The sequence below is a fragment of the Phocoena sinus genome, chromosome X (assembly GCF_008692025.1).
Source record: "Phocoena sinus isolate mPhoSin1 chromosome X, mPhoSin1.pri, whole genome shotgun sequence".
NCBI classification, from domain to species: domain Eukaryota; kingdom Metazoa; phylum Chordata; class Mammalia; order Artiodactyla; family Phocoenidae; genus Phocoena; species Phocoena sinus.
In genome coordinates, this window is record NC_045784.1 from 35764854 (window position 1) to 35777492 (window position 12639).

The 12639-nt window shown below is 58.2% G+C and overlaps 1 long non-coding RNA gene across 1 annotated transcript; it reads right to left on the reverse strand.

Moving 5' to 3' along the window:
• Positions 1-2640: 2640 nt before the first annotated feature.
• On the reverse strand, positions 2641-10914 carry LOC116747569. Its single transcript, XR_004348073.1, has 4 exons — positions 10390-10914; positions 4018-4121; positions 3598-3846; positions 2641-3142 (listed from the first exon to the last, which is right to left on the reverse strand). It is a non-coding gene; the product is annotated as an uncharacterized LOC116747569 (long non-coding RNA).
• Positions 10915-12639: the final 1725 nt, after the last annotated feature.

Genomic DNA, 12639 nt, shown 5'->3' on the forward strand with positions numbered 1-12639 from the left:
CACGAGTAACAGAAATCCTGACAAACAGTGGCTTGAGTAAGGGGTTAAGTTTTCTCTTGCAAGGGAAGTCCAGAGGAACATACAGTATCCAGGGCTCATGCATCTGCTCCAGTTATCCAGGACCCAGACCCTTCCTGTCTTCCTGCACTGCATGCGGGTTTCATCCCCACGGTCCCAAGATGGTTGCTGCACCTCCAGGCACAGGATCTGAGTTCCAGACAGGAAGAAGACAGAGGGATTAAAATTCTTCTCTGTTCAAGGTTTTGCCCTATTTGGGAAGGGAAACCCTTCCCAGAGATTTCTGCTTACCTCTCCTTGACCAGAACTGAGTCACATGGCCACCACTAGCTCTAAAGTAGCCTGCAATTTGAGAACGTCGCTATCTAGCCTCTATGGTAGAGAATAAGAAAGCAGAAGAGAGTTGGAATGGGTGTGAGTGAGACTAACTAGAGTTATGCCTGACGCCGGGTCTCCTCTTATCTCCTAGTCCAGGGCTCTTGGTATTTTACACTGTGACAGGGCTGGGGTAGGGAGGAAAGGGGGCCACACACGTTTATCTAGGCTAGAGCCAGGGAAGATGGCCACCTCTTTCTCAGATACTGCTAAGGCTTCGTGAAAGACTTGGGGCCTTAGGAACTGTTCAAAAGAAGGGAGACAAAGTATCAATACCTGGTGGAAAAGGGGAAAGGAAGTAATGTAATTGAAGCCACAGCAAACTAACAATTACCAGGCACTTACTACTATGTGCTAAGCACTGTTTCCAGACCCAGGCCTGGGAAGTGTCTTTAAAGTAGAATATAGAAAATCAGATTAAGGGAATGGATGGGAGTCAAGAAAATGTCCTTGGAACAAGGAAAAGAAAGCAAAACAGAAAACCAAAAGAAAGGAAGTTAATCGCGGGAGAGGGTTTGAGAGCAAAGCATGAAACCCTGGACAGGCTCCACCAGACATAAAAGCAAACATTCTCCCCTGGCACCAACCACGATGAAGATGCCCCAGCATACTAGGGTCACTTCTGGGTGGGTCCTTTGGAAAGATGTAAAGCGGCCAGAAAAAGAGAAAACTACGATGTTGATAAAGCTCCTTGGGCCAAGCACTGTGGTGGAGGGAGTTCTGAGTTCCCATCCTGGTTCCGTACCTCTTGGATTTAACTTTTCTGAACCTGTCAGGGGGTAGTGACCTTTATGCTTCCCCAGGGTGGCAGGTAAATTAAGACTCTCTCAACTACAAGTGACAGAAAACCCAGGTCCAAGTGAGTTAAGCAAAGAAAGGGAATTTATTGGCACATATGACTGAAATATCCTGGGGCAGGGCTGGCTTCAGGTTCAACGGGATCCAGGGCTTCAAACAATGAAGACTCTGTCACCTGGCTCTGCTCTGTCCTTGTTGGCTCCTTCCTCAGGCTGCCAGCCAGCCCAGGCTTATAGCCTATCTTTTTGGTAACCCCAGTAGAAAGCATGATTCTCTTTTCCACTAGAAACAGCAAGTTCTGAAACTGTCTCTCTGGGACCCACTCAGGTCACATACCCATCTCTGAACCAATCACTGTGACCAAAGCGGGGTGAGGGGGCAGGTTCAAATGCCCCGCTCATCCCACTTGTGCAGCTGGGAAATGGAGCCAATCCCCTCCCACAAAGCACTCGTACTTAGAAAGAAGTGGTTCCTCCAAACAAAGTGTGGGTTCTGAATCTAGAAGCGGGACCGAGTGTAGAGCAGACAAGCCAAAGCCATCTACCACATCTGAGGATCGGCCAACAAAGCCGTAAACACCGAAACCTCCCCATCAATCAATACTTGCCTTTTCCCTGTATCGTGTCTTAAGGATGCGAACCCTACCTCCTTCCAGCCTTGTCAAAGAAATTACCAGAATGTCTGAGCTGAAAAGTCCCTTTGAAATCATCTCCCCCCCACACCAGGGCGCAGAGCAGGGGAGGCCTGCCTAAGCATGTAGGGCTAGATCAGCTGCAGAATGGACTAGGAAAGACCTATAAAAATTCAGCCAAGCATTCTTTCACTTCCTCCTGCAGCCTCTCTGGGAATGGTGTATAAAGGACGAAACAAAACCCTGGAGAATGTCACCAGAAATGGGAACAGGCCTGGCCAGCGTGCTGTGATAGCTCAATGAAGACGTTCTGGGGTGGGGGTGGGGGGCAGTAATCCTCGCGGACTGAAGGCGGCCAGGCTGCATAAAGAGCTAGGACGTCCGAGGCCCGAGGCCCTGGATCAGGGACAGTGTGGCTAGGGACAGAGGTGGTGGCATGGCATTTTTCCATGACAGGCTGATCTGGGCTGCAGAGGGCAGGTCCAGGGCTGGAGGACCCCTTAGGAACAATCATGCAACAAACTGATGAAAAGAGTTGGCTGAAGGCGCTCCGAGAAACCACACACCTTTCTTTTTTTTTTTTAATTAATTAATTTATTTTTGGCCGGGTTGGGTCTTCGTTGCTGTGCGCGGGCTTTCTCTAGTTGCGGCGAGCGGGGGCTACTCTTTGTCGCGCTGTGCGGGCTTCTCATTGCGGTGGCTTCTCTCGTTGCGGAGCACGGGCTCTAGGCGCGCGGGCTTCAGTAGTTGTGGCACACGGGCTCAGTAGTTGTGGCTCACGGGCTCTAGAGCGCAGGCTCAGTAGTTGTGGCGCACGGGCTTAGTCGCTCCGCGCCATGTGGGATCTTCCCGGACCGGGGCTCGAACCCGTGTCCCCTGCACTGGCAGGCGGATTCTTAACCGCTGCCCCACCAGGGAAGCCCAACACACACCTTCTTTCTGATTCCAACAGCACATCTTATCAGCAGCACCTCAAACTCTGACCTGCTCCCCACAATGCGATATGCTTCCCCCAGCTCCCCAAGGAGGTCAAGTGTCCCCTTCATGTTTTCACCAAAAGGGAAACTGTGGCCCCCTCACCTGGTTTCCCTTTGATCTTCCCCTTTGCCGCCAACATCCAGACCTGGCAGTACCATTTCTCAGAAACCTAGGGACCCACTTAGGAAGCTTATCTGGGCAAAAAAGCCATGTGGGGGGGGAGGTAGTTTTCAGAGGGATATGTTGTTGCAATGTTCTTTATTACAGGCTGCCTTCTTCTCTCCTTGTCTTTTTTTTTTCCTTAAACAGGACTCAAGTAGGAACACCAAATGGCCTCAGACCCTAAGGAATTTGAAAGGATTATCGTGATTACTTAAGCAAGGGTTTTCTGAAATTCCCAGCCAAGCGAGAGAGAGAATGAAACTTCTAAAGTTATACCCTTTCCGTGATTGGTTAGATAAGTGTGGGGCCTGAGCAAACAGACAAACCAGGAACAACATTTCTCCCATTGACTCTTTCAAGGCCTAGAAAATACACGTTGGAGGCCTCCCTGTTCCCTCAAGGCCCTGGAGCTCTGTAATTTACCAAGACAAGCCTTGGTTCCCTCTATAAAAGTTCATGATCCAATCCTTTCTTTGCTTTTACTCCTCCCATGCCCCCTAAGCACTACAGCTCCGGCCCTTCCAGACCATCACATTCTTCCAGGTGGAAAGCAGTCCCTTTGGGAGGAGAGCCCTCATTTCCCAGGGGGGTGAGCAGCCAGCTCTGGACTGGATCCCAGGAATGCCCAGCCTTACCTCATTCCCTCCTCAGCCACCACAGGGCTGGGCAGAGACTGTCAGAGAGTCCTCACGTCTGGTGGCCACAAAAGGCATCCCACCTGCCAGTCGCTCCGGCCACAGAACCAGATGGAAAAGCTCGGCCTGGTGGCTGCTGGGTGCAGCTTCCCCAAGATGGCATCACGTGCCTCACCTGGGTCTAAGGAGCACCTGAGAGGGAGCCTCAGGCCACATACATCACCAGAAGCTTTTGCTGGAAAAAGAAAACTGCAGGAAACAGTATTGAGGTGAGAGCTGGCCTGTACACAGGCATGGTGGCACAGAGCAGGGAGCCCCAATGTCAGAGCAAAAAGACAGGGAGTCTCTGCTTTCCATTTCCCCGCGAATTTGCAAAAGAAGAAAAGAATCCTACAAAAAGTGAGCTGAATCTGTACGAACCTGAGGGTTGAGGATCCAGATTCCAGGCCTGCCTGGGCCTGGGGGCCCCTGGCTGCTCCAAGGGATGGGTTCATGTTCAGTGAGGGCAGACCCAACACTTGCAGCTTGGACAAATGAAGGGAAATGGGTTTAAAAAATCAAAAAATAGTTGCTTTTGAATTCTGGAAACAACCCCTAAAACGCGTGAGCGTATCAGGACAGGAAGAAGCAATAAGTTTCCCAGAAATTGGCAACCTCTGTGGGCCTTGCCAATCCCGGACCCCAGAAACGGGGAAAGAGTTTAATCAGCCCCTCCTGTGAATGCGCCCACCCAAAATCAGCCCTCATTCGTCACAGACCACCACCTGCCCCGCGAGAGAGGCGAGAAGGGCCTCAAGCCCCCAGAACCCATCCCCGCCCCCGCGCCATTTCCAGTCCTACGGGCGGGCGAGGGGGGTCAATGTCGTTCAAGTAATTTCTCTGCGAACACAAGATGGCAGCCTTAAATAAATGCAACCCTGCGCAGCTTTTAATCTTACACATCATTAAATTCCTAATTTACACATTATGTTTTCGTGGGCCAACCCATAACTCATTAGTGTTGAACTCACGAGGTATAAAGACCAACGCACGACGGGCGCCAGGGCGCCATCACCTGCTTGTGTTAACAGTCCCTGCCAGGGGGCAGGGAGAAAGCTCAAGAGGGGCGCCGGGGCGTCCACCGGGCCGAGGCTGGGGTGAGGGCGAGCCCCGGGTGCCAGGCCCTGCGCCGCACGACGCGATCGCAGCGCTGCAGCTGAGAAAGTGCTGAGGCCGGCTCCTTCTCCCTTCTCCCGGGTCTCGTGCGCGCGCGCGCGCACACACATATATACACACACACACACCCGCACACACACACCCGGGTGGCCGCGCGGGGCTCCGAGCCGCGCAGGCCTCCTAGGCAGACATCTTCCTGTGGGAGGATTTCAAACGAGCCGTGAAAGCCAGAAACTACACGGGTTACAAACTCCGGAATCCCTGGCCGGCCGGGGCCCCCTTCTCCACCACCGACCCGGCCCCCTCTGCTCGGCGCAGGGCCAGGAACCCACCAAAGGGCAAAGCGCACCAGCCGACGGCGCGGGGAGATCCGGGGGCTCGGAGAGTGCCCGAAGTCCGTCTCCCCTCCGACCCGGGGACAGGCGGCCAAGTGTGCGCAGCCAAGCTCGGCCTCGCCGAGCAGGGGTGGCCCAGGGCGACCCCCGAGGCCCGCGGGCTTCAGGGCTCGCCCGGGGCGAGGGTGGGGTGTAGGGTCTCCTAGGTCACCCACCACCCGAGGCTGACAGCCGCGCCCCCTCCAGGGAACGCCGCTCTCCAGTGACCAATGTCACCCGGGCGCGGCTGACTACCCCAGGCCCGGGCCAGGGCGCACCCTAAGGAAGAGGGAAGCCGGTGCCTGGAAGGGCCTGGGAGCCAAAGGAAGTGGCCGGCGCGCAGGAGGAAGGCCCCAGGCGGGAGCGCCGAGGACGGCTGTCCAGGAGGCGAGAGCTAGCACCCGACTCGCCCTGCGCTGAGCCGGCCAGGCCCTCGAGGTGCTCTGCGCCTTCCCAGCCAAAAGCCAGCTCCCCGCCGGCGGCGGAGTGGGAGGGAGGAGGCCGGGCGCGCGCCCCGCCCTCGTCGCCCGCGGTCACAGGGGCAATTACACTCCTCGCTGCAGACGGTTACCAGCTCGCCCGCGCATCCCTCTCCCCGCTCCCCTCCCTCCCCTCCCCTCCCCTCTCCTCCCTCTCCTCCCTCCCCTCCCTCTCTCCCTCCCCTCCCCTCTCCCCTCCCTCCCTCCCCTCCCTCCCCTTCCTCCCTCCCCTCTTCTCCCTCCCCTGTCCTCCTCCCTCCCCTCCCCTCCCCTCTCCTCCCTCCCCTCCCTCCCTTCCCCTCCTCCCCTCCCCTCCCTCCCCTCCCCTCTCCTCCCCTCCCCTCCCTCCCCTCCATCCCTTCCTCCCCTCTCCTCCTCCCTCCCCTCTCCTCCTCCCCTCCCCTCTCCTCCCTCCCCTCCCCTCTCCTCCCTCCCCTCCCCTCTTCTCCCCTCCCCTCCCCTTTCCTCCCCTCCTCCGAGGAACTGCTGGCTCCATCTTAGTGAGCGCGGCCGGGAGGCGCGGCCGAGGCCAATGGCCCCTGGGTATCTCCCGAGGCTTCTCGCACGCTGCGCGCCCCCCAGGTCGCCGGGACCAGTCCTCCGCACCGCGCAACACGTCCCACTCGCGCCACAGCCCCGGAAGCCGCTGTCGCGGTCCCTTCAGGACCCCTCTCCACGCGCTGCAAGACCCTGGCAGCCGCGCTTTGCCCCGCAACCCTGCCCCAAGCCAGTGCAGCCACCCTAGCGCTCCAAATCCCAGGCGCGCCTCGGTTTTCCAGGTCTCTCTCCCGTCCAGCCGGTGTGCTGTCCAAATGCCGACTCGACGCCTAGACCACTCCGAGGCCTTTGCGCTGCTAGGCCTCCTCTGCTGCACGCCAACCGCCCCCCTCCTTCCCCCTACGGCTTACACTATTCTGGAAGGTGTCTTTGAAGCTGTGAATGAAAACGCAAGTTTTGAATTAAGGGCTTCATATCCAAGTAACAGCGTGATCTAAGGCAAGTTTCTTAACCTCAGTTTTCTTATCTGCAAAATGGGAGAAATGATGCCTATATAAATGCGCGACAGCGAGGTTTAAAGAAGATGTATGTATATATAAACTGCTTGGCACAAAAAGTCCTGGTGGTTAGCATTATTATTACCATACGGCCAGAACCGTAGCGGCATTAAAAAGTGAAGTGGCCTTTTTCCGACCTGGAGTGAACCCCTGCGGAGCCCAGGGTCACAACTCACAGATCCTGGCGAGTCCAAGACACCGGCTAGGCCTGAAGGGAAGACTGAGGAGTAGAAGGGCAGCCAAGCGAGCGAATCACTCAGCCTTCCGCCTTTGCAAATGAATAGGGCTCTGTCTACAGCCTCCGCCATTCCAGCGCCAGGTCTGCAACGCCTAAGGCTTAAACCTGGCGCGGCGGTAAATTTAGCCTGAAGGCAGAGCCTCCTAAGGGGCGGGGAGGTCTCCTTGGAGGAAGGAAAGGGAACTGGGTAAGAAAATGGAGTTGCCTCTAGGAAGAAAAACCAGGGAGAGGAAACCTTCAGGGCCGCTGGCGGACCACTGACAAAAAGAAATCGTACGCAAAAAAAGGCTCCCCAGAAATTGGGCCACCGTGGGAGCCGCGAGACAGACTTCCCATCTGGGAAGGGCTGCCTACGGGTAATTGGGTTTGCTCGAGTTGCCTCTATAATTAATAAGTGATTTGACTTGGAGATTGGAAATAGTCGTTGAAAGGAAGCCGCGGGCGTAGGGGTGCGCGGCCAGCGAGCCTCCCTCCGAAATCCAGTGACCGCGGAGGAGGACGGTTTAAGGAGCACGAGGAATGTGATAATGTTGGCATCTAACCTTCTAGTGTTTGAGTAATTCGTTGCTTAGCTACTTTGGATAGACCATTACTTTGCAAACTGGAAACATTTGCAAGTGGTGATATTTTGCTCCTGCCTGACGCAGGGGCTGCAAACCTACCCCGGCTCTGCTGAACTTTTCGAAATATATATGCATAAATTGTTCCTAATGAGACCATCTGTTTTTTATGGCCCCTCTGGAAGCAGGAGGAACCCGAAGACTGCTCTGTCTTGCAGAAATCTGTGGCCAGGCAGGCCCGGGAAATAAATAGGGAAGATTAGAAGGGTGTGCGTGATTTAATATGCGGACAAGGGGTTCGGTAGTCGAGGAGGTTCCCATTTAGGGGGACTCTGGGCTGCTTGGGGCATGAGGGTTCCAGCCAGTGGGCCTCCTAGAAGGCCCAGGGATTGTGCGGGGTTTCACAGGACACACAAACCTCGCTTTTCCATGCCTGGAACATCGCCAGAGCCACTACACAAAACCACGAGCCTGCCGCTACTCCGGAGACCCAGGACATGTACCCTGTGGAGGGTGGCCCCCGGCGTCGCCCTCTAGCCAGGGCCTCCCCACCTGCAGAGGTGAAGGGAGCCGCGCCTGGGGCACAGAGCCTGAGAACGCGCCTCACTCCACCCCCGACTCCCGGGCGGGAGTGCGACGCTCACGCGGGGCCTGTCCCAGAGGCTGAGCTTTCTGCCCGGCGTGCGTCTGGCAGGCCCAGCGGCGCAGCCTGAGCCCGCACTTCGGGTGGCAGGGCAAACACTTTTCACATTACCCGGTGGCTGTTAATTGGGGCAGCGCAAAAGACGCCGGGCCTACCCGCTTTGCGGCTGGGGGTGGGGTCAGGAGTGGGCAGTGGGGGCTGCTTAATAATTGAGGGGCTGCCCTGGGGAGCCTCAGATATCGGTAACCCCCATGATTAATTCATAACTCTCCACTGCGCCTGGCACCGTCTCGGGTCTTTAATCGGTTCTGAATGTCAGCGAGGCTTCCCCGACAGGCTGAGCGCAGCCTTTTGAATGTGTTGAAAGTCGCTGCGCGCACACCAGGAGACAAAGTTGCCATCTGCTCCGGGGACCACGGCAACTGGGCGCTGGGAGGGGCCTTCCTCCCGCGGCTCCGGCTGCCCCGGGCGGCCTCCATCTCCCGGCCGGCCCCAATCCTGCCCCAAAGCCCACATCCCCGCCCCCGCCCAGGGCTCACGCCTGATGGAAACTCCGGGTCGCGGCGAAGTACAGCGCTGCGCCGGGTCGCGCGCGGAGCCTCGCGGCCACCCAGATCCAGGCCTATGCTAATGAGATTATGAACCTGGGTTGTTTGTGTGCGCGGACGTGCAAGGGGGGCAGATAAAGTGTGGAGCCGGGGATGACTTAGGGGGGGAGGGGAAGCCCCGGGAGAACAAAGCTCCGGGCCGTCGGCCTGCGAAGAGTCGCAGGAGTGACCGCCACTAGCTCGTGCATGGGCGGAAGCGAGGGGGAGGGGGGGAAGCCGGGCCTAAAGTGCCCTGGCGGGTTTAGGGAACGCGGAGAGGGCACAGGGGGTGGGGAAAGGCCGAACCCGTGGTTAAACGTTCGGCCCTTAGGCTATTTTTTAAGGAAATGGATCTCAGGAAGGGGAAAGGGGGCATCGCGCCCCGGAGAGGTAGGCGGGAGAAGCCCCGTACCCCTCCTCCCCCTCCCCACAGTCCCGCAGCCAGCAGAGCGTGTGCGGTGACGAACCTTCCCGCTCCGGACCGGGAAGGGGACGGAGCCGCAGGGGCGGGGGTACGCGAGCCCGAGCCAGCCGGGGCGTCTCGTTGCTGCGGGCCTGGGCTTCCGCACCCCCCGGCTCTGCGCGTCGCGGCTCGCGGCAGCGCCTTGCCTCCCGACTGTAATTCCACACTCCCGCGGGCGCTGGGGCTGCGGAATCGTTTGAGGGAGTTGGAAAGGCATCAGATGAGCACGCCGGGAGGTGAGATCGGGTAGAAAATGGGCGAAACTTTGGACTGTGCGCCGCCGCCCGCCCCACGCCGCCACCACACACCCACAGACACACACACACACACACACACACACACACACACATTCTTTCCCCTCCCCCTTCCCAGCCGCCACCTCTCCCACCCTCTCGATTCTTCAAGGTTTGCAGCCCAGTCCTGTCATATGGTTTTGTTTCTGTACTGCTGCTTTTTTTCAGACATGAAAATTGGACACGTGGAGAATTAGCCCGGCTGGAGAAGCGCTGGGTGCAGACTCAAACAATGGTTCCCAGCAGCTAAGCAGCACCTGCCCCGCCTCACCCCCCGGTGGCAGCGGTCTCGGTGTGCAGTGGGTCCGCCCCACCACTGCCCGCTCCCTCGCCCGGAGCCTGGGAAGCGACCGGCGGGGGCTGCACTTTCTGTAGCCCCTTCCACAGACGCACGCCCCTGTGGGTGAGCCTGGACTGCCGGCTCATTGTACTTGGGGCCTCGGGGGACTTCCAAGTAAAGGGCCTGCTGTTTTTCCCCGGGAAGGTGCTGTCTCAAAGACGCCACCCCAAATCTTAATGTTTAAAAACCCAAGCTGGCTCCAGGCTCTCTATCCTTTGGCAGTTCTAAATTCTACCCCCTCTAGGCTGGACTTTCCTAAGTTGCTTGGAATACCTTCCCCCCATGCCCCCCAACATCTGATGAGCCAGTGTCCAGGTGCCTGGGCCTCTTAAGAGCAGCTTCTTTTAGCAGTTGTCTTCTCTGGAGGCCCCATCCATCACTGCAGCCCCAAACTTGGCCCCCAGCCTCCCTGTGAGCCTCCCCCCACTGCCGACTGCCCTACACTGGCAGCAGCCTCAGCCTCCCCCCTCCCCTCCCCACAACAAAGGCAGTTCCTCTCTCGATGAGCGGCTTGTGCACGCATACACACACACACACACACACACACACACACACACACACATCGCACAGAAGCTCTCGGCCTCCCGGAGCTGGTTTCCTCTTACAGGCTCCCGTCAGAGCTTCTGGGGCTGTAGCAACGCCTGCGGCTCCCTGTGCAGCCCCGGGTCTCCCAGCAGCGCTGCGAGCTGTGAATCCGCCTTCTCTTCCCTTCCTGCAAAGGTCAAGCCACCTCCTTCTCTCGCATGGCCACAGTTCAGCTCTGGTCCGCACAGCTCCAACACGGCGGCTTGAAAACGGGAATGGGGTGGGCATGTGCGCAGGGGGCAGGGACCAAAGGGTGTGGGCTTCAGGAAGGGAAGCGCTGCAGATAAACCCCAGAAAGCAGCTGAGGATTTGCAGCCAGAGACTCAAGACGGGGAGAGAAACCCAGGCAAAGGCTGTTTAGGCCTTGACTCCTGAAGAGACCCGGGGCTGCGCTAGGGGAAGGCCAGGAGAAGGGTGTCTGTATTGTATCCTGTGCACTTCCTAGGGCCCGAGCACCTCTGGTCAGGCTGCCCTTCACTCCTAGCAGGAGTCAGAAGCAAGCAAACAGGCTAAGACTTCGAATTCAGTGGCCATGAGAGACCAAGTCAGCTGCGGGCCCCCCCAAAGAGGGACCCCAGAGAAGCCTTTCTGCCACCCCCAACCAGAGAGAGGCTACTGAACTCTGCAAGCAGCAGGGGGGACGACTGCAACACCTCGCAGTGGAGAAAAATGAGAGGAAATGCCATTAAACCTACTTCCTCTAAAGAGCGCCACCCCCAGTTTTCTCTGAACTGCACCTAAAAAGTCAGGAGAGAGAACTCATTAACCTTGGTTTGGTTTAACATCGCCAGCTTCGAGTCAAAACCCCCAAAAGGTCTTGGAAACTATTTCACCTAGCTCAGACAATTTCCTGCAGCCCCTGACCGGACCACCCCACTTACCGAGTAGCTGCCTGTACCCTCCACTCAGGAATCTGGACAAGGCCTTTCCCAGAATCCAGAGAGACCAAGACCTGGATAACCCGAGAAGTCCAAAACCGGAAGGAAGAAGCCCAGGAAAAAGAGTTAAAGACGCTTTTCTCACTAAGCTGGTGTGTGTCGTCTATGTGAATTTCTGTCCCCACCCCGAGTCTGTACAGTGGGCCTGCGGATATGCTATGCGTTTTGAAGAGCGGCACTGTGGGAGGGGGTGACCCCCTGTGGACCCCCCACACACACAGCGCCCTCCACTGCCACCCGGTCGCTGTTTTCCTCCGCGTCATCTCACTAGGGAACACAGCAAGCGGGAGTGGGATCCTTCGACTGCGCTGAGCCTCAGCCCCTTCAAAAAACGTGAGGCTCACGGGGAGAACTCCTGCTCTGCCCAGTTTCCACTCCCGCCTCCAGAATAACGAGCCGAAAACATGTGTACTGTCAATAAAGCCTGTCTAAATAAAGCACTCGGGTGAAGGCTGCCGAGAAAACACTCGGCATCGCTCTGTGTTCGGGGCGTGAGTCAGCTTCCCAGCTCCCGGGGAACAATGGGGACCTTGCCAAGGGTCCCCTTCTGTCGACCCCTTACGGTCCCCAGGCCCATTTAGGTAGCGGAGGCGCCGGCCCACTGGGACCTTCGACCTCGAGGTTCGGGAACGGGAGGGGCGCTCCCGGCGGCCCGAGGTTGGGGTCCAGCTCCGGGATCAGCGCCGCCGGGAATCCCTCTACCCGCAGCTGCCGCGGAGGGGTTGAGGGTTAAATAAACACGGAGCAGAGGAGCGAGCCTGGGGCTGTGTGGGGCTGCGGCCCGGAGACGGGAGGGTAGAGGATGCTGGGGGGCGCTCGCTACAGAGCCTCCCGGGGGGAAGACGCCCCCTCCCCGTTCCCAAGCCCGGCTCTCGCCCACTCCGCTGGCCGCCTCTCCTCCGCGGCCTCCCAAGTCTCAGCGGAAACGAACGTAGCAGCTGCCAGAGTCACCCCACTCCTTTTAGAGTCCCCGTAGGCCCGTACCTGTACACTGCCCCCCCCCCCACACACACACACACGTGTGCTGGGGACTCGAGGAGGCCCGGCCCCAGACTTCGCAGTGTGGGCGCCGAGCCGACTGAAACGGCGCCCCTTTGATGGAGGGCAGTGTTGGGACCCGTGGTGGCCTCTGCGCTACGTCTTCTATCTCGTCCTCTGGGCTCCGTTGCGGAGCTGCGCACCCCCCCAGGAGGGTTACGACTGGAGCGTTGGCCTCAGCTCTGGCGTGGGTCGGTGGTTTCCCCGCGCCCCGTGACCTTGAGGGTCAGTGATCCACCCGGCAGGCCCGCGGTTTCCGGAGTGGCGCGGCCAGCCCTTCCTCCCCGCCTCTCC